The sequence below is a fragment of the Aedes aegypti genome, chromosome 2 (genome assembly GCF_002204515.2).
Source record: "Aedes aegypti strain LVP_AGWG chromosome 2, AaegL5.0 Primary Assembly, whole genome shotgun sequence".
Taxonomy (NCBI): domain Eukaryota; kingdom Metazoa; phylum Arthropoda; class Insecta; order Diptera; family Culicidae; genus Aedes; species Aedes aegypti.
The window spans coordinates 156013680-156041039 of NC_035108.1; the positions used below are offsets into that span (position 1 = coordinate 156013680).

General features: G+C 37.6%; 1 protein-coding gene across 1 annotated transcript in view; it reads left to right on the plus strand.

Moving 5' to 3' along the window:
• The first annotated feature begins 222 nt into the window (after positions 1-222).
• The window catches only part of LOC5577966 (toll-like receptor 13), a 95655-nt gene continuing 68517 nt past the window's right edge, over positions 223-27360 (plus strand). Inside the window, exons 1-2 of the mRNA XM_021842893.1 lie at positions 223-485; positions 594-738. The gene's annotated coding sequence lies outside the window, so the exon portion shown is untranslated. The remainder of the gene's footprint in view (positions 486-593; positions 739-27360) is intronic.

Sequence of the window (27360 nt, forward strand, 5' to 3'; positions counted from 1 at the left end):
AAGTGAAAATTACATATCATGATAATTTTATGGCTGACATAAGTTCAAAATAGATCCGAACAAAACCAAAAGGTTTATAAATGTTACTTGGGAAGGTAATGGAAATCAAGAGAACCTATTTTTCGGTTTTTGGTATACTGTACCACTGTGCCTCACATCGGTGGATCTCGTAATACACATATGCGCGCGCTCGCCTTTCAAATCGCGCTCCATCGGCTACCTTTATTTTTTTATGTCTGCCATCAGCAACTTGGCTCGCTCAGCTGGGAACAGAAATGCAACTCAGTGTAAACAAAACCACGGTGAATGGCGCTAGGGCAAAATTTTTCAGTTGTTAAGCTTTTCGGTTAGGTTGAGTTGGTTCTGTGAAGACCCCTACGCATCAGTGCAGTTTATTTGCTTTCCGCCAATCTACGGTGCATTGGCAGCAAGGGGTCGAAGGTGTTCAGTGCACGGTTTAAGCGAGCATTATGCTCTCATTTAAGGTGTGGTGTGCCAATCAATACCTGGAAGTGCTTTGTTTGAACAATTAATGTGCTCATGTATTACTTCTTGTTTCGTCTCGTTTCGTTTTTTCATCTCGCGACGTGTAGATAATGGCATTGACGGTGACGTCGGTAATTAGCGGTGCGGTCGCAGCGGCTCATCTCCATCCCACCCAGGGACCGACCGGAAATGGATCAATTGTTTTGTCAAACGGCCACTTTGAAGTGATGGATCTGATGGTGAAAAAGTTTTGTAAGTTCTCACACGTGTTTCCATGTTTGGCATTGATTTATCTCACCGAAATGTATCTGGGTATTCCTTTGTGACATGGGATGTTCGTATAATGACGATAGCAGAGGTTTCCAATTTCAGGATAGTGTGTAATGCTAAAGGCACTTCTTGACCTTGACAGTTGGCAAACTTAGTTTTTCAAAAACTTATCTGGACTATCATTTGATAAGGGCCAATTTTGTACTCGATTTAGTTTTCAAAATGACGATGTTTAGTTCGTTTAGGTTGCGTGTGGAGAATTATATATCTTCAAGTAGGAAAAAAGTTCAATTCAAACTTGTCCTGAACTTTCTAGTTGTTTACGAATTACTCTTTCCATAAACAAGTTTAGTTAATACCGTAAATTCGGGTGTAATTGATCAGTAGGGTGAAATTGATCACCGTGTCACGCGATTTTATTTCTTACTAATACTGCACCAAGCACATTGCAACCTATAGTAAATGAACATTGTTTGTCTTAAATAATGTCTGATTGTGTATTGTGAAGTTTTTTGTGCCACAGAATGTTTATTTCTATGAAATTAATGTAAAATTGTAGAATCAAGTTTAGTGTGGAATTGATCATCATCTATGAACATCTAGTTCTAAACAAGGATTTGGACATGGTGTAAACCTGAAAGTTTGTGAGGATGCTACCAATATATCTCCAAAACAGATTTTACTATCAAAACTCTTACCAATTTGTTCGTTTTGTTGAAAAATTCAATTTTCTGCAACAAAGTAGGGAAATCCTTTGGAAATTGCCTACATTTAGGCGTTTTTCGCGGTATTCTTGAAATTTAATTATTCATTATTTCCATAAATATTGTCTCGTTAAGAATTTGGCAAGCATATTTGGATTCAGGAGGCCCAAATTAAGTATGTAAAGTAGATTTCGAAACTAACAATAATAACAATGATAAGTGATCAATTTCACCCCGAAATGGGATTCCTCGATTTTTAATTTTAGACCAGATTTTTGACACTAACATCACATTTGTTAAAAAATTTCGGTGCATGAGCCAATGAGGTTCACCGTCGTACTTGTTTTCCTGCATTTAGTTGTATGATATTGATAACATTTTAGAAAGCATACCTAGAAAACAGTGAAAAATGATCAATTTCACCCGAAATTACGGTATCCGTAGTGTTCTCTTAGCCAGCAAAAAAGTTTCACTGAAGCTAGATTTATACCATAAGTGATATTTGGAGTTCACTTCTTAAGTACTTTTGGTTGTTTGGGTATCTATCTATGTATCGGTCTTTAGATGGTTGGACGAGAAGCCGGTTTTGGACGAGAAGAATTCAGCGCGGGCGATTATTTATTCCGCCATTAAAAGCGTCCTTTTCAAGAGTTGGAGTACGGAGAGATGGAGCAGCTGATATCGTTCTCAAGAAGATGCGCCGCGATAAGGATGGAGATATCTTGAAAGACGAACGTGGAGTGATTGAAAGGTTAAACCATTACTACGATGAACACTTGAATAGCGCGAAGACCAAGGTAGCAGGAGGAATGGCTTCTTCAGTACGGCGGATGAGGAAGTCGTGCCAACTCCCACAATTAGTGAAGTTAAGGATGCTATCAAACAGCTCAAGAGCACCAAAGCAGCTGGGAAGAATAGTATTGCAGCGGAACTTATTTGAATGGGTCCGGATGGTTGGATACTAGTGTGGGACAACATTTAGATTCTTGCTCCAGTCCACTTTTTGCATTGCATTTAGGTCCCATAACAACTGAGCAAAATTTCAGCTCGATCGGTGAAACTATATTTTAGCAAAGCAATCCGATGCTTGATAAAACTAAAAAGTAGACTGGAGCGAGAATCTAAATTGTTCATATAACCGTGTCCCAGGCTATTGGATACTTGTCTGCATCGATTGATGGCCAGGATCTGGGATACAGAACAGCTAACGAGAAAAGTGGAAGGAGGGAGTGATATACCGAGATGCATCAATACCCGGACGCTTAAGTCGACACAAATATTAAAATTGTAAAAAGAGTGCGTTGTTTTAGAAAATTCCTAATGTAATATTGTTTTAATTATTGTTTCAAGTCGAATCTTTACAAAACATTTAAACTTTCTGGTATAAACCATGAAATTAGCATAAAAATCATTGAAATATTGAAGCATGTCTTGACTATAAATCCGGACACCTAATGCAAACGATGTATTTAAATCCGGACACTTTTGGATCGAAATGCGGACAATTGTTTTATAGCATGTAATATTCGTTTAATTTGAATGAAAATCATATCAACACACTCTTAAATATCAATCTTTTTGTCCACGTTTGAACAACAATACCAAAAATAATAGCACGTTTGTAATTTTAGTGGCTTGATTACCTGAGCTGAAGAGCATATGGCTTGTACTGCAGTCGATACGGCTCGAACAGTTATATGTAAGATATACAAAGTTCAATTGAAATTAAAAATTGATTTCTAATAACTCATTAAGCTTTCCATAGTTGTTTTTCAAGTTTCTTCTTTTCTTTTGTTTTTTTTTAATTCACACTAGTTAAACGTGGGTCTTTCAGATGATGTCCGGATCTTAAAACACTGGCTCATATTGCCGGACAGATTCTTCAAACACCAATAAATATTTATTTCCAACATATTTAACTGCAGGGCAGTCCCAAAACGTTCAAAAAATTTCTTTTCTAGCACCAATGGATACTTTCTATAAAAATTGATTTCACAAACTATTCTTTCAACCAAACATTATTCGCGCGATCATCGACTGATGAACTTTGATTGTAGTTGAACCGTGACGTCCAACAGGAACAAATTAATTGTTTTCATTTTTATTAATTACTAGTGGTCCCGGCAAACTTCGTCTTGCCATCAAGTAGGTTGTTGAAAAACGTAAGAAACCCCCAATACAAAATGACACCTTAGTATTCTCCCGTTTTCCCGATTGTTCTGGAGACTTTCCTGAACTTTTCCTCGCACGAACACGTCGCATCTCTTGTGGAAGACAACAGTGAAAAACTTGCGTCAATTCGTTGGCCCGTTCTCAAGCCATTTCGTGACATACAAACACCACTCCATTTTTATTTATATAGATTTGACAGTGGTTACTAGGTTGAAAACAAATGTAAAATAATTAGCAATGTTAACAATAAAGGTAGTTAATAAATACCAAACATTTTATCGCTTAATTTTAACTCTAATTTATTTATATAATCAGAGTGTCCGGATATTGGTACCGTCCGGATTTTGATTCACCACGGTACCCAATATGAAGAAGAGTGACAAGTTAGAATGTGAGAACTACCTATCGGGCAATCACTATTCTTAAGGCGAAGTACCTATGTGTGCGCCGTTGAACTGTGTACCACAATGGAATCTGTTAAGACGCACTAATATCTATAGAAAAAGTTAAAAAAGCATATTTTGTTTTTGTTGTACTACACGGGTAGAAATCTGAAATCAAAAACAAGATTATGACTCATGATATCATGATTCCAGCGTGTTTTCGTCTTATGAAAATACACCATGATTTGGACTCATTATATCATGAGTCAGATTGCCGTAACGCAACACCTGCGTTACTTTTTTGTTGCTGATTGCTCGGAATCATGATTCACATGCCAAAAATACTGAGCCGCGCATCCGTTTATGATCGACAAAATAAAGAAATATTCAAAAATAAAAACTAACACTGATATTCGTATCAAGAACCTTCTGATTGAAAGCCACGTACTCTACCACTCAACCACTTCGTCACCTTGGAAACCGGGTGATAGAATCGAATGAGTTGAAGCAAGGCCCACCGCTTAGTGTTTTCACCCTGAATGTTACACTTATAAAGAATCATGATTATGACTCCAGGAACCATGATGGTGATCCTGATATTATGACCTAATCAATTTGTGAATTTCATGATTAGTAAATCATGGTTTGTGGATTAGATTTTTTTTCCGTGTATTCTTTTATTTTTATTCAATGTACCAATTCAATATAATTTTATATAAATATGATAAATACCACTGAATCAAGTTGTCATCAAAACAGACGATGAAAAATCAACAAGCAAGCTCACTCATGGCAATCACAGGGCGCAACATTGTTGCAACCTTTTCGATTAATCAGTTATTTTAACCAACTTTGTTTTATGGATGCTGATCGATAATTTGTCAATGCTTACCAACACGGGAAAGTTCTCGAAAATTGCAATGCGAAGCCCAGAAAATTGCTGCGCACGTGATGATCGATCATTGTCATATTCTGTTCAAGTAATGATAAACTGATGTTGCGGAATAAATTTGTTGCAACAAGAATAGGAGATGACAATTTCTTTGTTGCTACGTGTGTCACTGATAAATACTATCGTCACATAAAACTTGAGTCTTTATTTTGATGTTATCTCATTTCAATGCATTTTTAATAGGGTCCTAAAGCCCTGTACCAATTTAAGTGCCAAACGCTCCTTGGCACTCCTTGGCTTAAACTCAAATTTTGGGTGTATTTTGTTTTCCGTGGAACAACCGCAGTGTTAAAACTAAAACCCATGTGGCGTTTTTGTCGACTAAGCGAACGTCAAACATAATCAAAAGTGTCAAGGTTCATTTATGGACCCAATTTTTAATATAACCTTTTTTATATGATATAGCCGTTATTTGAGCGGGAAAAATTGCTAAGGTAGTTGCAGTAACATGCTCTTTCGTGTTATTAAATGAAAACAAGATTTCATAACATTTTAGGACCCTATTGCTTCTGTTAGTGCTAACAAATGTCAAAATTTAGGAAAAAATGGAATGCATATAGGAGCAATTCTCGCTGAAACCAGGCTGCCATCGGCACTTCGCGTGATATGTCTCATATTACCCTTGGACACACAGCAAACTTAGTGGCATCGTATAGAAGAAGGATATAGCTTTCATCTAAGACTAAAAAATATTTGGCGCCCATTTTGAATTTGGCCGCCATCTTTAATTTTGTTGGAAAACCCGTTTTTTCATCATTAGCCACCGCTCGTTTTGATAACTACGATTTTGACGTATATGGCACAAGTGTAATCAATGGAAACATCATTTTTGGTACAACGAAGAAACAAGTTTTCAATCGTTGAAATTTTCTTCGAGTCGAGTGAAGAATAAGATTTTTAATTTAAGTGAAAAAATCTGGCGGCCATCTTGATTTCAAGTCGTAGAATGAGCTTTTTACCTTGTTAGCACTTGTGGTATTTTAAAGGACACCGTATCGCTTACTCTTCTTGTTCTTATTTTCTTGGCGCTACGTCCTCACTGGAACAGTGCCTGCTACCACAATGATTCTTCGGAAAATTTTCAAGTTCAGGAATAGCATTCATTAATTCATTTACCGTGCACCCCCGCTAATTTAAACAGTACCTCATGCAAACCATTGGAGTTCATTATTAATTTGAACATGTAGTCACCCTATAATCGTGTTTCTGGTAAACTCTTTCACTGTTTCGTTTAAATTTTGCGTTCCATTCAGATTAAAAATGGTTCAAACGTCATTTAGCTCATGGAACGGAGTAAAGTGAACGGAACCACTTTACTCCGTTCCATGAGCTAAATGACGTTTGAACCATTTTTAATCTGAACGATGTGCAAAATAGCGGGGTACAAAAAAAGGTTCAAATTATATGTAGTCAATGGAGGTATGCGGTATTTGGTTCAAAACCATTGATGAAATGAACAATCAATCGCACAGCTGAGATAAGATAAGAATGAAAAAATCTGATTGTTTTTTCAATGGATGCCTCATAATTCAACATGATGAGCGCTAACATGGTAAACCAACATTCAACCGCTTTAAACCAAGATGGCGTCGAATTCCAAGAAGACCGCTAGTGAGGACGTAATGCAAGGAATAAGAAGAGTATGCGTGATCTGTTCTAGATGTAGGCTTAAAATTCAACATGTTGAGTGCTAACAAGGTGAAAAACTCATTCTACTACTTAAAATCAATATGGCATCAAAATCCAAGATGGCTGCCAAATTTTTTCACCTTAATTAATGCTCTTATGCTTCACTTGACTTGAAGAAAACACCAACGATTGAAAACTTGTTTATTTGTTGTACAAAAAATATATTTTCATTGATTGCACTCGCCATGAACGTTAAATTCGTTGAACATTATTTAGAAAATTGTTCATTTCATATGGTAAATACTATTGCTTACCTAGTTTTTGCAGCCTATTTTACTCAGTTTTTTCTCAGCTTTCAGATGGTGACCTCATAATTCAAAGCGAGCGGTGCGCTAATGGACAAAGAAACGGTTTTTCTAACAAAATTCAAGATGGCGGCTAAATTCAAAATGGCAGACAATTTTTTTAGTCTCAGATGAAAGAGGGGCCTTTCTTAGCCGAGTGGTTAGAGTCCGCGGCTACAAAGCAAAGCCATGCTGAAGGTGTCTGGGTTCCATTCCCGGTCGGTCCAGGATCTTTTCGTAAAGGAAATTTCCTTGACTTCCCTGGGCATAAAGTATCATTGTACCTACCACACGATATACGAATGCAAAAATGGCAACTTTGGCAAAGAAAGCTCTCAGTTAATAACTGTGGAAGTGCTCATAAGAACACTAAGTAGAGAAGCCGGCTCTGTCCCAGTGAGGTCGTCAAAGCCAAGAACAAGAAGAATGAAAGCTATATCCTTCCTCTATACGATGTCACTAAGTTTGCTATGTGACAAATATGGCCAACTACTAGTAATTCAGAAATGGCCTTCAGGAAAAAACCTTCTCCAAAGACTTTTTCCACGGGTATGGAAGATATTCGCAATATTTATTTGTCAATAGGATGATCAGGACATTTAATAGCACTGGTAATAATGGCAAAAATCGTTTTCAATTTTAATTCTTGGGAATGTTGTTGTGCTTCCAGTTTTGATATTTTAACATTAAAGCAGCAAAAATAATAACAAGCTGAGTTATTGAAATCTGCGACATCATAGCATCAAAATTAGTTTCCAATATAGTTTGAAGCTTTACTCGGCTATCATTTCACGCGGTTGAATCTTGGTTACATTATTCCAAAACAATATGATGAATAATTCTGTACTTCATCAAACATTAATCCATAGCGGCGACTTTTGGAGAATGGGGTCCTAAAGCGCTGTCCCAATTTTAGTACCAAACGCTTAAATTTAGACCAGAAACACATGTTTACTCAATTTTCAAATGATTTTCGATAAGTCCAAAAATATTTTTTTACGATTTTGAGATTTTTGTCACACCCCTTCGAATTTCAAATTTTGGGTATATTTCCGTGTCCCTTGCGAAATGTCAGATAGCAACAACCCCAGTGTTAAAACTAAAAGCCCTGTGGCATTTTTGTCGACAAAGTGAACGTCAAACAGGATCAAAAGTGTCAAGGTTCATATTTGGAACCAATTTTAAAATTGAAGTTTAAATATGTTTTGCCGTAATTTGAACTGGAAAAACTGAATTTTACCTATCTCCCATTATGGAACGGCTGGTACGTTTGTCCTAGTTTTCTCTTTCGTAAGACTTCAAAAATTTTCGTCTGTCATGTTATTTATTCGGGAATAATCTGATCGCCGTATTTTTTTTAATTTTCTTCAGCCCACAAGTCTGTACAGTGGGCCTGCCCGTTTTAGTATTTGTATGAAATCATTGATATGCTGCAAATATTAATGCTGACAAGAAAATACTGGAAACAATTTCAGAATATCCAGGATGATTTTAATATTGGCTTTGCATGCACTTAGATTAGATTCGATATTAATTGTGTGAAACCTGTTTAAATAGCGGATAGCAACTCACTGACTTTTGGAAATGTTCTTGGCAAAAATAAAAGGAACACTGTTTTTCAAGTGATTCGTGAAGTTTTCTCTGGTGGAATAAATGCAAAATTATTTTGAAGAATTCTTGCATGAATCCTTGCACAAATTATTTGAGAAATTCAATAATATCTGGATGTGCTCAAGAAATAGTTCCTAGAAAGATTACATGAAGCACTGTAGGAATTCATGTACGAATATTAAAAAAATCCTGTTTAACAACTGATGTAGCTCAAGAAAAATCTTATTATGAAATATATTGTTTTATTCCTGAATAAAATAAAAGGGGGAATTATTGAAGGAATACTTGGAGTGGCGTTTGATCAATTTTATTAATTAACTCCAGAAATAATCTTTGACAGGATTCCTTAAGAAATAACTTGAAGGAATACTTGGAGAATTTTCAGATAAATATCTAGAAGAAATCTCACAGGACCCTTTGATAGAACCAATGTGCAGAGACTTTTATGCCACATCATACAAGCAGTTTTGAAGAAGCGCTAGAAATAACGCCTACAAGAACTCCTTGTGCAATTCTTGGAAACACTTCTCAAGATATTGTTCAAAAGAATTTCTAAGGAAAATACCATAAGAATTTCAAGGAGCAGGTTTCTCAATGATTATTTTCGAATAAATTAAAGATAAATCCATTCAAAACTTCTGGAACAACTTTTGAACGATTTTCACGGATAAGAGTAAATTCATGACAAGAATCGAGGAGGAATCCTAGGTAGAATTCTTGCAGAAATACCTGAACAACTTTTTGGAAGCATCCCTGAACAAATATATGTGAAGATTAATGAAGAAACTACTGGAATTATTGAGTGTATTTTTTTGATAATTCCTAAAAGTGTCTCTGGAGAATTTCTTTAGACATATATAAAATCCTCTAAGAGATTCAAGAATCCTGAACATAATCCTTGGGAAATTATTCAATCACTGCAAATCACTAAAGGAATCCCATGATGGAGTCATTTAAGTTTCTTTTGTGTTTTTTCTGAAGGAATCTTATGGAGTAACTGCTGTAGGAGTTTAAGGATAATTGCATGCACAAAAGCTAAGAGAAACATAAGTTAAAATCCCTGTAAATTTTTCTTTTACTTTTTAGGAGAATTCCTGAAAAAAAATCATTCAAAAATGCATGAATAAATTTCAGCAATAATTTTGGACTATGCTTGAAATGAACTACTAAAGGAGCTCATGAATGAATGAAGAATAATTCATTAGGAGAAATCGAAAAAAAAACAAATACATGAAGCCCGGAAAAGTCTTAAACAATCATTGCAATCAAATAAAATTAAGCAATTCATCCTCTAATTTTCTGAAAAAACTCCATGATTTCTTAGAAAACAAAAGGAATTCTCTCAGTTATTCTTGAAAATATATTTGATGAATTTCATGACGACTCACTGGTGGAATCTATAAACTTATCGGAGAAATCCTTGAAACCTGGTAGTATCTTGAATCCCAGCAGTATATTGACGGATGAACGTGAAGTGATTTGAAAGATGGAATCATCACTGCGATGAACACTTGAATGTCGCAGAGAATTCCATCAAACAGTTCAAAGGGCAATAAAGTAGCTGGGAAGGATGGCATTGGAGCGGAACTCATGAAAATGGGCCCGGACAGGTAAATTTTCGGCACCGATTGATAGCCAAGATCTGGGATGTAGAACAACTACCGGTGGAATGGAAGGAAGGAGTATTGGGTATATATATATATATATATAGATATATATATATATATATATATATATATATATATATATATATATATATATATATATACAAAAAGGTTGAATGATAATTATTCTTAACGCAGCCTATAAAGTACTTGCCCCAAATCATCTTCCGCCGTCTATCGCCGCTAGCAAACAGATTTGTGGAAAGTTATTAAGCCGGTTTCGTGGACGGGATATCCACAGCCGACCAAATCTTTATGTTGCGGAACTTGATACGTTTTTAACACAACCTTATTCATGTTCGTTTAAATTCATCGAGCAAATTACGAATGCTAACGACTACAACTGTGCCCAAGAAGTCGAGAAAACTTTTCGCATTAAAAAAAGCTTTATCAAACCGGCAACCAAATCCGTCATCACGGGATTGTCAATCCTCAAAAGGGATCATGGAGGAAACGCGACAAATGTTACATTGAAGTATTCCAATAAACTTCCGGGAGAGGATGGTCATTTTCATTACAAATGTATTGCTTTTAACGGTAATTTAGATTCTAGGAGTTGTAACGATTCTGTTGGTCAAGGTCGCAAGTTCACATGAATTTATTTGCGATATTAACAATTTGAATGCTAATTATGCATGCTGTTCGGAATTTAAATCAATGTGTTCGGCATATGAGACTTATTGAGCACAGTGCTTGGCATTTGATGCAAAACGTTGTTCCATACTTCAAGCCAAAAACATGAAAATATATTGTTTTTATCAGCACACTCAATAGTTTACTGTTCGATTTTGTGATGAGGTGAAAATTTTCACAAATTTCGGCAGATTTGTGCTCATTATATGCATTCAAAGTCATTGTGAGTGTTCTGAATACGAATCAAAACGGCACTACACTTGTCCAACGAGTTCTCGCAAGCAGTCGTGAATTAATATGCCGCACGACTGGTTTTGCATAAGTTTCTGAGATGAGAATTTCCCCTTTCAGACTGAACCAGTGGATCTAGATTTTATTGAACTTGGTACCCAATCATACGATCCTTGAATAGAAACCGATGAACCGATTTCATCACACCACCATTATAATTGAACAATCAGGTACTTGGGAACCACTGCACGTAAAGAAACCCAAAAAGTTTCATTGTGACCGTCGAGGACCTTGAATCGATTTTGTTTATGCAACCCATCTATATGTTTCTAATCCGTTTTTATATTTTTCGTTTCCAGTTCGCGATCGTGATCGCGTTCTTCTACCTCATTCAACTGGTGCGGTTTCTTACGATTCCGTTGCGTACTCGGCTGGAAGAAACTGAGGAAGTGCGACGCGCCAAACGACTCTTCATGATGGTGGTTAAAGCGCTCATGGCCGCTGGTTAGCACTACATACTGGCAGCGAACGGCTCTCTGCGGTTTTGACGCTTTCCAGAGCGTTTGAAACGAATTCCAACACTCGACTCTTGTCAACAACTGCAGCTAGTGCCCCCTAAAATTGACCCACTGTCGAGCTATTACCAATGCACAGTGGTGCATAGACGGGCAAAACCTCAAAGAATTGAAGAACTCAAAATCGCCTGTCTTTATTTTCTATAGGTTCCTATACAATTGAGTGATGGTTTCCGAAAATTTGAGATTGATCGGTTAGATTTTATATTTTTGTAGCTTTTTAAACATAAATAAGTCAGCATTTTTTTTATTTCAAACAGCACGAAATTTAACGAAATTTTAACTGATTTGAGCTCCATAGATTTAATTTGAAAGTATAGTCCCAAACTTTTGATAGCTTTACATCTTAAACATAACATGAGCTAAGTAATCCAAACATAGTTTTTTTAATTTTTGTTTATTTTTATGACACTAACTTCAGGCATCGAATAACGTTGGTAAACTATCATTCCCAATCGATCTTTGACACTTTAGAGGTTTTATCCGATCTTTGTATATAGATGCGCCACTGTGCACTGTAAATTAACTCGATCGATCGGAACGAGAGAGTGAGCGAAACCCTGTGGCCGAAAAAACCAACAACAACTATTTTGCCTTGACGAGAGCGCCAACAACTAAAGGCTGTTGCAAGCTGTGATGAAACGATTTGTGCTCCATTAGGGGTATCTATATGGTATCGCTAAAATGCTTCGATCGACATTCCATTACTCGAGTTAGGAACATTTTAAACATAGTTAGAATTTAGATTTTTGAAATTGAAAACCATGCAACCGTAACTTATAAGGTAACTCGGAGCCATTGTGACATATTACTAGAGTAAGATAAAACCCTAAAACCAAACAGGTACTAGACGTACATCACGTACGAAGTACGTGTCGTATAAAGATGACGATTGAATCAATGCATTGCAAGGTGACGCAACGCAAACGCAACGGTATACGCGTTGTCCATTTTTTTTTATTGATTATTTATCACGTCTGATCCCTCGTATAACTTAGGTCACTATAATAGTCAATGGGGAGGAAGGTAAACTCCTCCCTGCCGTATGTGTGTTAATCGCGTAGGTAATCGGTTTCTCAGGTGTATACAGTTGCTGACTTAGCTAATGCTGCAATGTTGAACAAATTGTGAGTGGGCAAGCTGCTTGCATGAGCGATAGAAAACGCAAATAAAACCGATTTGTGATATGATGTAATGTTTTAAGTTTGGAAGATGTTGTGATTTATTCAATAGAAAACTATAGAAATGTCATTGAAAATATTATAATTCATATACTGTAGGGTTCCAATTACATAACATTAAGTTATCAAAAATAACACTGTGTAACAACAAAATAAAGAAGAAAGAATTCTGAGTTACGCTACCAAACAGACCGAGTGCAAAAAAAAAATATACTTATAAAATTTCTGACATCAAAAAAATTTGAAGAGTTTAACTCCACAAATTTTTGGCTGAAAAGTACATTTAAAAAATCAGATTTAGTGAAACCTTGTCATTGTCCATCTTCCAGGAGAATCTTTAGGTGAAGATGAATCGAAGCCAAACTTCAAATTTTCAAGAGCACGGATCTGGAGAACCAAACATCCGTTTAAGCTGAAAACTTTATCGATTGGTCACTCGCTGGTGATGACCAATCGATTAGGTTTTCAGCTCAAACAGGTTTTCGGTTCTCCAGATTTGTGCTCTTGAAAATTTGAGGTATGGCATTGATTCATCTTCACCTTTTTAATTTATTTATTTATTTTTTCGTTTTTGTAATTATTTATTTTTTATTTTTTTGTTCTTTTTCAGTATTTCTTCAAACATTACATCTATATCTTTAACATGGACGTTTTTTTCGGCAGCACTTTTTCTTCTTGGCATTAACGTCCTCACTGGGACAGAGCCGGCTACTCAGCGTAGTGTTCTAAGAGCACTTCCACAGTTATTAACTGAGAGCTTTCTTTGCCTAAGTTGCCATTTTCGCATTCGTATAACGTGTGGCAGGTACGATGATACACTATGCCCAGAGAAGTCAAGGAAATTTCCATCACGAAAAGATCTGCGGCAGCACTATCATACTTATTTGGTAGAACTAAACAAAGCTTAGGGCCTTCCTTAGCCGAGTGGTTAAAGTCCGCGGCTACAAAGCAAAGCCATGCTGTAGGTGTCTGGGTTCGATTCTCGGTCGGTCCAGGATCTTTTCGTTATGGCAAATTCCTTGACTTCCCTGGGCATAGAGTATCATCGTACCTGCCAAACGATATACGAAGTGTTCATTGAGAACACTAAGCTGAGAAGCAGGCTCTGTCTCAGTGAAAACGTAATGCCAAGAAGAAGAAGAAGAAGAAACAAAGCTGTTATTATCACTTTGTTAACAACATATTACATTTCATTTATCGCAACAGTTCAGAAGTTCTATAAGTAGGTTAGTTGATTTCACCTGCTTGCAAGAGAAAAGTAGCTGATAATACAATAAACTTAACTTGACTTAACCTTAATATATATAACACATCAATCGTGGCGATAGAAGATTGCAACGGTTTTTGTTCAAAATATTTTTTTTTTATTTCTTTATCAGTATCATTCCAAACATTACATTCATTTCTTATATATAGGTGTTCTGTGTTATTAGACAACACTATCATCCTTATTTGGTAGAACAAATCTAAGATTTTATTAACATTTTGTTAACAACATATTACATTTCATTTGCCGTAGCAGCTCAGATTTTTTTACAGGTGAGTTGATTTCATCTGCTTATTTGAAAAAAAAAAACACGTTTTCAATTTACTTAACCTAACTCAACCTAGATATATAACTCATTAATCGTGGCAATAGAAGATTTTTGCCTGAAATTATTGTTTAATATGATATTTGTTTCAATGTTTCAACATTGGATATTCTATGTAACTCATTGGTACTATACCAGGGAGGAAGCTTCAGAATCATTTTTAAAATTTTATTTTGAATTATCTGCAGAGCTTTCTTCCTGGTATTACAACAGCTAGTCCATATTGGTACAGCATAAAACATGGCTGGCCTGAAAAAATGTTTGAATATCAAAAGCTTGTTCTTAAGACAATGTTTGGATTTTCTAATAATAAGGGGATAGAGACATTTTACATATTTGTTACATGCTGCCCAATTTATTGGAACCCTTCTCATCGTTACAACATGTCTACTTGAAGGTTTCAAATAAAGAGCTTTTGGTTTATGTGGGAATATTATTAGTTGAGTTTTGGAAGCATTAGGGATCATCCAAAAATGACGTCCATCATTAGGGGGAGGGGGGGGGTCTACGAAAGTGTGACAGTACGTGTAGAAGGTATTGGAAAAAGCGTGACAGAGGGGGGAGGGGGGGTCTAGAAATCTCAAAAAACGATGGACGTCATATTTGAATCGTCCCTTAGGAGAAATCTTCCATTTTTGTAAGCAGGAAGAAAAATATCCAAACTGTTTTGCAATCGACTACAGATGACACGCAGGCTTCGTCCTTTGGCGGAGAGGCCTGTGTCATCCGCAAACAAAGATTTTTGACATCCCTGAGGTAACTCAGGTAAGTCAGATGTGAAAATATTGTATAATATAAGTCCCAAAATGCTGCCTTGAGGAACACCAGCTCTTACAGGAAGTCTTTCAGATCTGGAGTTCTGATAATTAACCTTAAGTGTACGATTTGACAGATAACTTTAAATTATTCTAACAATGTATGTTGGAAAATTAAAGTTTTTTTTTATTTTACAATCAAACCTTCATGCCAAACACTGTCGAATGCTTTTTCTATTTTTAGAAGAGCAAGACCAGTAGAATAGCGTTCAGATTTGCTGGAACGAATCAAATTTGTTACAGTAACTTGATTTTCAATTGGACTAGTAAGTCCTAAATTAAAACTGTGCGCACTTTCAAACTGAATAGCAAGTTTTTGAGCTTTTTCGCAATTAGTTCGTAATGATTTGTTTTCCTCTTTCAATGCCGGTATTGGCTTCTGAGATTTTTTCAAGATTTTAGATAATTCCCAAAAAGGCTTAGAGCCAGGGTCCAATTGAAATCCTAATTTCAAAATTTTTGTTTCTTAATTGTGCAAAACGTTTCTTGATTTCTTTCTGCAAATCCTGCCATATAATTTTCATAGCAGGATCACGAGTGCGTTGAAATTGCCTTCTCCTCACGTTTTAAAGACGGATCAAGAGTTTAAGGTGAAACAATTTGGAATCAACTTCTAAGATTGCACTTAAACTTCAAACGCACAAATCTCGCGAAGAAAACATCCAACAACAGTGTACTTTTTATTTTGGCTTTGTGCACAAGCAGAAAGCATAAAATAAGAAGATCAGGAACGTTTGCCAACAATTTCGCCAGTTTAGTGCCTTTGGAAACGAGAGTGGGGCGGCCATCTTTGGATTCTGAGATGTTTCACCTCAAGATCATTGTCTATAATCACGGATTCAAATTTTACTTCACATTTTGGAATTGCAATGCTTCTGGCTTCAACAATGAAATTTGTTAAAGTTTCAAGAGCATTGTCAATATCAAGTTTAGTTTCCAAAGAAATGTTAACATCAAGATTAGAGTCAACATACGTTTCATATGTATTCCAGTCGGCTCGTAAATAATTGAAAGTGGAGCTGATAGGATTGACAATCGCTTCATGGGATATTTGAAATGTAACGGGGACATGATCAGAATCAAAATCAGCATGAGTAACTAATTGGCTACAAAGATGACTAGAGTCGGTTTAGACCAAGTCAATCGTAGATGGATTTCTAGAAGAGGAAAAACATGTAGAGCTATCAGGGTATTGAATTGAGAAATATCCTGAAGAGCACTCATCAAATAAAATTCTGCCGTTGGAATTACTTTGAGAATTATTCCATGACCGATGTTTGGCATTAAAGTCACCAATGACAAAAAATTTTGACTTATTGCGAGTCAATTTTCGCAAGTCAGTTTGGAGCAAATTAACGTGCTGTCCAGAGCATTGAAAAGGCAAATAGGCAGCTATGAAAGTATGCTTACCAAGTTGTGTTTCAACTGAAACACCTTAAGTTTCGAAAACTTTAGTTTCAAATAACGAAAACAGTTGATGTATTATACGCGTATGAATGATGATTGCAACACCCCCACATGCCCCATCAAGTCGTTCATTACGATAAACAAACAAGTTAGGATCTCTTTTGAGTTTAGATCCAGGTTTCAAATACGTTTCGGTAATAACTGCTATATGCACGTTATTAGCTGTAAGAAAACTAAACAGCTCGTCCTTTTTACCATTCAGATAACGAGCATTCCAATTTAAAATATTTAAATTATTATTTGGATCCATTAGAAAGACGTAATCCAATAACAATTTGATTTGTAAATTTTACAGCAAATTGGACTGCTTCAGTCAGGTGGCTTTGAACATTGCATCAATCATTAGATTCAATTGTTCAGTTAGAAAATTAAAATCAGAAAACAAACAAACATATTACTTGAAGTGGGTACAATGTCTGATGATTTCCCATTAAAATTTTCGGTAGACAAAGAAGTGGAGTAGGAGTTACCTGTGGTGGTAGGGTTTTTTCCATTTGATTTGAAACAAGTGGAATGGGTACTCATAGTACGAATAAGGGAGGAGTTCAAATTACCTGCTACGATATCGGCAAAGGATTTTCCGTGAGTAGATACATTCGAAATTGAAAGATTCGAACGGCTACCCGACGGATTAAAATTAGCTTGTGAATGAGCATGATTATGATCTTCCTGATGGGTATGATTCCTAATCAAGCGATCGTTTACTGAAAAATTAGCATTGTTCGATACTCTATGGGAAATTCCGAAAACGACCGTTATCGTAACGGATATTATCTTTCATCTGCCTGGTACGAGCCTCAATGACTCTCTTGCGTGAAGGGCAAGCCCAAAAATTTGACTTATGATTGGCCCCGCAATTAGAGCATATAAACTTGGTGGTATCTTCCTTCACTGGACAGACGTCCTTGGCGTGAGAAGAACCTCCGCAAATCATACATTCAGCATCTATGCGACAATTTTTTGCACCATGTAAAATGAACTAAATAATATTCTTGAGAAAGCCCTTTCCGGACAATGCCAGATTGGGTTCTCTCTTTCATAATGATTACTTGGTCTGGGGAAAATCCAAGTAAATCATTTATTCCATTTTTGATCCCTTCAGGTGACTTATAGTCACTTGAGAGACCATTCAAGACAACTTTGAACAAACGTTCAGTTTTGTAGTCATAAGTAAAAAAATTGTGTTTCTTCTCGGTGGGAACTTTGGTCGTATGCTGACAGGGAAGCGGGGGTTTGCTTTTGCAAACCTGGAGCGTCTGTACTCCATGTTAGGAGCGGCTCACAACAGCGTCTGTTCCCCATGTCAGGGGCGGCTGATCATCGTCCGAGTGCCAGCGAAGGACTCTAAGCTAAACTGCGCACTATGGCCTTCCGAACATTTAGGGGGAATTGGTCCTCCGGAAATCTAGGGGGTTGGTGTCAGGCCCTGCAAGCCAACCGTAAAAACACATCAGCACAGGAACGTCAACGAGAGAATACGGACCGGAACAATCGGCAAAGACCACAGCGACGAAAAAGGACTAGCGATTGGAAACTCGGTAGGTGGAACTGCAAATCTTTCAACTTCATTGGAAGTACTCGCATACTCTCCGATGTACTGAAGACCCGTGGTTTCGACATCGTAGCGCTGCAGGAGGTGTGCTGGACAGGAGCATTGGTGCGAACGTTTAGAGGTAATCATACCATCTACCAGAGCTGCGGCAACACACGCGAGCTGGGAACAGCTTTCATAGTGATGGGTGATATGCAGAGGCGCGTAATCGGGTGGTGGCCGATCAATGAACGAATGTGAAAGTTAAGAATCAAAGGCCGATTCTTTAACTTCAGCATAATCAACGTGCATAGCCCACACTCCGGAAGCACTGATGATGACAAGGACGCATTTTACGCGCAGCTCGAACGCGAGTACGACCGCTGCCCAAGCCACGACGTCAAGATCATCATAGGAGATTTGAACGCTCAGGTTAGCCAGGAGGAGGAGTTCAGACCGACGATTGGAAAGTTCAGCGCCCACCGGCTGACGAACGAGAACGGCCTACGACTGATAGATTTTGCCGCCTCCAAGAATATGGCCATTCGTAGCACCTATTTCCAGCACAGCCTCCCGTATCGGTACACCTGGAGATCACCTCAGCAGACAGAATCGCAAATCGACCACGTTTTGATCGATGGACGGCACTTCTCCGACATAACCGACGTCAGAACCTATCGTGGCGCTAACATTTACTCCGACCACTACCTGGTGATGGTGAAACTGCGCTCAAAACTATCCGTCATCAATGATGTACGATACCGACGCCCGCCCCGGTACAATCTCGAGCGACTGAAACAACCGGATGTCGCAAATGCATACGCGCAGCATCTTGAGGCAGCGTTGCCGGATGAGGGCGAGCTCGATAGGGCCCCTCTTGAGGACTGCTGGAGGACAGTCAAAGCAGCCATTAACGACGCTGCCGAAAGCATTGTCGGATATGTGGAACGGAGCTCAAGAAACGATTGGTTCGACGAGGAGTGCCAGGAGGTTTTAGAGGAGAAGAATGCAGCGCGGGCTGCAATGCTGCAGCATGGTACGCGGCAAAACGTGGAAAGATACAGACTGAAGCGGAAACAGCAAACCCGCCTATTCCGGGACAAAAAGCGCCGCCTGGAAGGGTGGATTGCCAAGAGATGGAGTTGCTGTACCGTTCTCAAGAAACGCGGAAGTTCAATCAGAAGCTCAACACATCCCGCAAAGGCTTCGTGCCGCGAGCCGAGATGTGTCGGGATAAGGATGGGAGCATCTTGACGGACGGACGCGAGGTGATCGAAAGGTGGAAGCAGCACTACGATGAACACCTGAATGGCGCAGAGAACACAGGCACAGAAGGTCAGGACAACGAAGACGATGGCTACGTCAGCACAGCGGACAGCGGAGACCAACCAGCTCCCACGATGGGGGAAGTTAAGGATGCCATTCAACAGCTCAAGAACAACAAGGCCGCTGGCAAGGATGGTATCGGAGCCGAACTCGTCAAGATGGGCCCGGACAGGTTGGCCGCTTGTCTGCATCGGCTGATAGTCAGAATCTGGGAAACGGAACAGCTACCGGAGGAGTGGAAGCAAGGCGTTATATGCCCTATCTACAAAAAGGGCGACAAACCGGAGTGTGAAAATTATCGTGCAATCACCATCCTAAACGCCGCCTACAAAGTGCTATCCCAGATTCTCTTCCGTCGTCTATCACCTATAGCAAACGAGTTCGTGGAAAGTTATCAAGCAGGTTTCATCGACGGCCACTCGAGAACGGACCAGATCTTTTCCGTGCGGCAAATCCTCCAGAAATGTCGCGAGTACCAGGTGCCTACGCACCATTTGGTCATCGATTTCAAGGCGGCATACGATAGTATTGATCGCGTAGAGCTATGGAAAATCATGGACGAGAACAGCTTTCCCGGGAAGCTCACAAGATTGATCAGAGCAACGATGGACGGTGTGCAAAACTGCGTGAAGATCTCGGGCGAACACTCCAGTTCGTTCGAGTCTCGGTGGGGACTACGACAGGGCGATGGACTTTCGTGCCTGTTGTTCAATATTGCGCTTGAAGGTGTTATGCGGAGAGCCGGACTTAACAGTCGAGGCACAATTTTCACGAGATCCGGACAATTTGTTTGCTTCGCGGACGACATGGCAGACGGTGGCAGATTTGTTCACCCGCCTAAAACGCGAAGCAACAAGAGTCGGGCTAATGGTGAATGCGTCGAAAACAAAGTACATGCTGGCATGGGCGTAAATAGGCATCAGATTTGAGGGGGGCCACGGCCCCTTATCATGAGAGATAAAAGTTTTACATTAGATTTCGGATTTAGATAACTTTACAATGCTTGTTTCGATAATACAAAGGTCGGTATATAAAAACTTGAATATGGTTCAACATCGATTGATCAACTTTGTTACCAAATGTCTTTTTTTTTTATGAAAAAATAGTATAACGCTGCGACGTTTTATACTGCCAAGATGACGTATTCAACCCAATCAAATATATCTCGAATGAAATACAAAGATTTAAAATTCTGCTTTTCATCAGGATCAATCAGGAAACAAATTTACCTTTCCAATTCGATTTGAATTTTTTTAGCAGGGTTATAAAACAAGATAAAGTTTCAAATGTATCAGTTCAATTAAGGTTGAAGATCAATGTGAAATTCTAACCTCTTGAAACAGAAAAGCCAAAACAAAACCCAAACCTTCAAAGAAAAAAAGCTTGCTAGTTTGAAAATATGGATCACAGTTGCTCAGTATTTCTGTAGCGAGCGATTCATTTGTCTTAACCTCTCGAAACCCAATTTTGAACATAGGATTGAATAATACCTTTTTTGTTCGAGTTGAAGACTTTACATCCTAAAGCTGCTTGGCTATCGTCATATTGAAGAATTGGAAGTCTTCTAGGCGTTTCTAAGCCTAAGGACATTTGGCGTAAAGCAGTTTCATACAAGAACAGGTAGCATTTTAAAGAGGGCATATAATTCTCATTATGCCAAAACTCCATTATGTCAAACGTCCATATGCAAAACGTCTTTATGTGAAATGTCCCACCACCCCGAAAAAATCATGAGCTCATTCTTGAAAAACAATCAGTTTTTATACAGGCGATTGGCATAGAAGTAAGTAAAGGTCGCCTAACAAACGACTGTTTCATTGGACTTGGTAAAATAAGAAATCTGAGCCAAGAAAAATATAAGGACATTTTGTGGTTTCACATGCAAAAAATTCTAATATTAGTGTGACTTACACAAAATCGTTTGCAGTTTCTAGATTTGTTCAAACTTTAACTTCTAGGTTTGTTCTAAAGAAACAAATAGTAACATGGTCTTATTACCTCATCAATACAAGAACTTCAGAAAATTGGTGTAAATTTAACATTTAAAAAAATCGTTGCGACATCCACGACTTTACTCGGTGCGATGTTGTTTTTTGTACGAATCCGCCGCTATATTACTATACATAAAGAAATTTCAATGTTCACATTTTTGCTGTCATATTTGAATGCAACTGATTCGCTGTCGTTTACTTACCAGCAGTTCATATCTGTTCCCGACGTCTCAGAGATAAATTTATCGAATGGCTCATAAATTTGAATATACAGTATTTAAAATTTCACGAAAAAAAAGAATATAAAATAAAATTTGCTTGCTGCATCATTGTTTATTTTTGAAAAACATTTTTTTGTAAAACTTTACCATAACTCATATACACAAACTTTTTATAGTAACAACGATTCGTTCTAGATAATGGATCATAGCTGCGATATGCTTGTTTTAAAATTTGAAAAAACTATGGTTTTCTAATTAACATAGGAGTATTGTTAATGCATCAAATCAGTTCTGCTAAATCTTCAACGTGTTTCAATGAATTTCAATATCGGGAAAGGACAAAAAGTAAACAGTATGGCAATATGTGACGTTTTAAAACTATATATTTCTATTGCCTGTCATTAAGGCCCAAGTAAAAATGGTGCAAAAGTCAAAAGTGAAAAAGCAGTTTTCTCTTTTTAAATAGACAAATCGAAGAAAATAAAAACACATAGCTCTTTTATTTGCCAAATTAAAAGGCTGTGTGTTCTTATTTTCATCAATTTATTGTTTTAGAAGGAGAAAACTGCTTTTTCAGTTCTGACTTTTGAGCCATTTTTGCTTGCACCTTAAACGCGTTTAGTATCATAAGGGCATGTTTGATACTGTACACTAGACCTATTCATTTTTCTGGAAATTTCCCAGTCAACCAATACTTTGATTTTTTATGTCAAAATGAACTTCTGGTCAAAATTTCAGTCATTTTGGATATAATTTAGGTGTGCTTCAAATCAATTATGTGTTTTTGAGCTAACTTCAAGCTTTAAAAATTCTTAACTATCAAACGGAACTCCAAAAATGATCGAAAATACCTCTACATAGTAGTTGATTCAATTCTACGAATTTTTGTCGAACACACTTTTATGATTGGAGCAAGTTTTACCACAGTCTGGTTGAGATTTGTGCTTCAAGGTTCTTGAAAATCACTATTTTTAGGGAGTGTTCTCTCTGAAAAACACACCTGTATGCAAATTTCTGATTTTTAATTTCCAGAACATGATCTTAAACTCAATCCCGATTTAAGTTACAATTTATCTTACGGAAATAAATTATAAAAAATAAAAAAATAAGAAGCACTTTTACAAATCCGCTGTGGGTGAGCCAAGAGCACCAACGTGAGCTTTGGCGGGTGTAAAAAATGAACACGTTAGCACTATTTTTTCAGTCGATGATGATGATTGTTTTCAAATCGTTCTGAATCGTCAATGAAATGCGATCCAAACAATCATCACTCGGAAAGAAAATGCAATGCTAACTTGTTCAATTCATTCGTTTTCGGTACATGTGTCATGCATGATTTAAATATCATCAGGTTGCGATGCGGTGTTCGATCTTTGGGCATTTATTGTAATTTATTGCCTTAAGCAACATGTAAGCTGTTAATGGTTAATGAATTCATAGATTTATTTTGTTCGATTCCTGTTGACTAGGTTCTGAAAAACTAATGGCAATATGTTTTTTTTCTACCATATATATATATATTCAGAAAACTGTGATTTTTGGGTACTGTGGAGAACAAATCATGGTCAAACAATGTTTAAACTCAATTTAATCTAATTTGCGTGTTCGAAAAACTTGAACAGAATAGAATTAGCTTTCAAATAGTGGTAATAGCAAGTGGTTATGATTTTCCACATGCTAGTTATGATTTTTCAAACCTTGAAATTAGCCCTAAAACACATTTTTAACTTGAAGCATACTGAAATCTTTATCAAATTAGCTGAAAATTTGACCAGACATTGTTTTTAGTATGAGAATTCAGGATACTGCTTGACCGGTAGATTTCCAGACATTTTTACAAATATGAACAGGTCTACTGTACACTAATTTCAACTATATTGTCATTTCTTTTCCATTTTTTTTCGGGAGGGGCAAGCCTATGATTCAGGGGGGCCAGGCCCCCCCTGGCCCTTCCCTATGTATGTCAATACATGCTGGTTGGCGGAACTGAGCGCGACAGGGCCCGCCTAGGAAGCAGTGTTACGATAGACGGGGATACCTTCGAGGTGGTGGACGAGTTCGTCTACCTCGGATCCTTGTTGACGGCTGACAACAATGTTAGTCGGCAAATACGAAGGCGCATCATCAGCGGAAGTCGTGCCTACTATGGGCTCCAGAAGAAACTGCGGTCATGAAAGATTCACCCCGCACCAAATGTACGATGTACAAAACGCTCATAAGACCGGTAGTCCTCTATGGGCATGAGGCGTAGACTATGCTCGAGGAGGACTTGCAAGCTCTTGGGGTTTTCGAACGCCGAGTGCTAAGGACGATCTTCGGCGGTGTACAGGAGAACGGCGTGTGGCGGCGAAGGATGAACCACGAGCTCGCTCAACTCTACGGCGAACCCAGTATCGTGAAGGTAGCTAAAGCTGGAAGGATACGCTGGGCAGGGCATGTTGCAAGAATGCCGGACAACAACCCTGTAAAGATGGTGTTCGCTACGAATCCGGTCAGAACAAGAAGGCGTGGGGCGCAGCGAGCTAGGTGGATTGACCAGGTGCACCAGGACCTGGAGAGCGTGGGTCACAGTCGAGGATGGAGAGAAGCGGCCATGAACCGAGTAAATTGGCGAATTATTGTTGGTGAGGCTTTGTCAAGATAATTGATGTAAAGCCAAATAAGTAAGTATAGGCGGCGCTCTTTGATTCCTCACTTGAATCAAAGAGCCTGGGCTAGAGGCTGCTTCGGTTTGGTGTTCGGAAAATTTGTCTAGAGCATCGAACTGATTGCTATTTGGATACAATTATTCATTTCACCCTTGGAAGAAAGTTCGCATTCCGGGGAAACGTCCTTTCTTCCATTTCACTATGGGCCAGGGACGCAATCTGGCGGGACAAAATTATTAACTCGGTAACGAAGCGTTTCCGGCAAAGTTTTTTGTAACAATGAGGACCATCTACTGGCATAAACGGATAGCTCGTAAATCGTCCGCATAGGCGGCGCCACAATCTAACATTTTACTGTGGCGTTCTAGAGACTTGGCATGTTCAGCAAAGTTGTTCATTTTGATAAAATAAACAACTCTCTCGAAGACGTCAAAATTCCTTAGCTTACTGTTTTCAAGTTATTGGCAAAATAAGACCAAATTTGTGAAAAAACGATTTTTCCATCGAATTTGATAATTTTCTTCAGAACCATGTCATATAATATTTTATGCTGGTAAAAATATGACAGTCACAAATTCTGGTGGAAAAAATTTAATAATACGACGCTTAAAAATTAAGGTATAATGAAAAAAATTGAAAAATAGAGCAATTTTTGAACCTTAATATCTCCAAAAGCGCAAAAAATCGCAAGCTCAAATTTTCAGGCAACAAAGAAGAATACTAGATGAAACGTGTGTCAAAATTTCATAGAGGTATTGGTGTTTTGAGATTTTTTTCATTTTTCTACGGCTTTCTTCTCATAACGCGAATAATATTTTTGTCGCAAATATTAAGTGTAATTTAAAGTTAGAGGAAAACATGTATTTAATAATTTCATGAAATTATTATATTTGCCTACAGTACAAGCTGGCTTTGATTTTCATTTGGAATTCATTTGTTCTGTATAATTTTGGAAGATTTCCATTTAAACAAAGCATCGGAATTTGAACACATATTTAAGCTGCAACAACAAAACAGTTCTCAAAAGGAATCTCCCAATTGATATCTTTGATCTGAATCCTCTATTTCAAAACATCCAAGTTCTCCCCGCTTAAAATCAAATTTTCAAGCTCAAGAGATCGTGCGCTCTGAAATTTTAGTATTTAAAGATATCGACATGAACAGTTTTATAGTTTGATTTTCCGATAGTAACAAAATAAATTTCTCAAACTTGATTTTTTTTTACATTCACAAAATTAATTTCTCACCTTGGGCCATGATGATAACAATCAACTGAAACATGAGCAAATTTTTCATGGCATACTGTACCATTTGAATCATTGGAGAAAAACATACATGTACCCAGTTTTAATCTACACTTTCATCTACATTGCTCGATATCAACTCATGATACTGCTCTAAAACTGAATTTCATGGCTACTATGATGGCTAATTTATACACTTTTCTAAAAGTGTTTGTTACATGACTCGTTATTTCTTAAAGTCATGAAAAACTCGTCTCAAACTCATAGAAATGTAAATGTATTGGAGTAATGTAATCATTGTAAAAATGGAAATATCTCAAAAACACCAATATATACCTCTCTGACATTTTGACACACGTTTCATCTAGTATTGTTCTTTGTTGCCTAAAATTTTGAGCCTGCGATTTTTTGCGCTTTTAGAGATGTTAAGGTTAAAAAATTGCTCTATTTTCAAGTTTTTTCATTATTTCATAATTTTTAAGCGTCCTATTATTAAAATTTTTCCACCACAATTTGTGATTGTTATATTTTTACCAGCAAAAAATATTATATGACATGGTTCTGAAGAAAATTAACAAATTCGATGGAAAAAATCGTTTTTTCACAAATTTGGTCTTATTTTGCCAATAACATGAAAACAATAGGCTATGGAATTTTGACGTCTTGGAGAGAGTTGTTAATTTTATCAAAATGAACAACTTTGCTGAACATGCCAAGTCTCTAGAACGTCACAGTAAAATGTTAGATTGTGGCGCCGCCTATGCGGACGATTTACGAACTATCCGTTTAAATCAATAGATGGTCCTCATTGTTACAACAAACTTTGCCGAAGACACCAATTGCCGGAAACGCTTCGTTACCGAGCTATTAATTTTGTCCCGCCAGATTGCGTCCCTGGCCCATAGTGCATTCTTGCTACGTGTAGTGACAGTTTTAAAACCCACTTTTTTGGAAGGAAGTAGGGAATTCAGAGATTCACCCTTCCTTTTGTTTGTTGTTGATACCATGTTTAGTTAATAAACGAAAGAAGACGTGACCTTCGAGAGGTTTTTTCCCAAGACGGTGTCCAAGAAGGATTACCACCGCTAGCTTTCGCCAACGGGTCCAACGAAAAATCGAAGGCACGGGTCCAAACAAGGATTGTAAAGGGATCAATAGTAGAAAAAATAGTATTGAAAAGTACTGTTTTATAAGCACTGAAAAGTACCGTTTTTAATTTTAGCACTGAAAAGTACTGTTTTAATGCTTTAGGTAGTTTCTAAGAAAACTTCCAAGAACAGAGAGAATTCGTGTACGCACAACACGAAGGTACGATGTGTACTAATAGTTGAGATACTGGTGAAGATTAATGACCAGTGACCATCCCGAAGTAAATAAGCGCGTATGAAGACCTTAGTAGTTGTTAGGATTTAGGGAAATATCGACGAAGATGGAGCTCTGGAATGTATTCGGCATGATGCTGACCTATTTTTCAAATGACTATAGCAACAGACACGATGATATTTACCAAAACTTACTAGTTTTGATGACATTCAAAAATGTTTCCAAAAACGGATCCATTTTATTGCCAAAATCGAGGGTTGCCAAAAAATGGAATCCCACTGTATGAAGAACGATATTTAAACTTTTTTAATCTACTAGAGATGACACGCAGTGAGTTTTGTTTGATCCTTCGACCTTGACGCTTGCT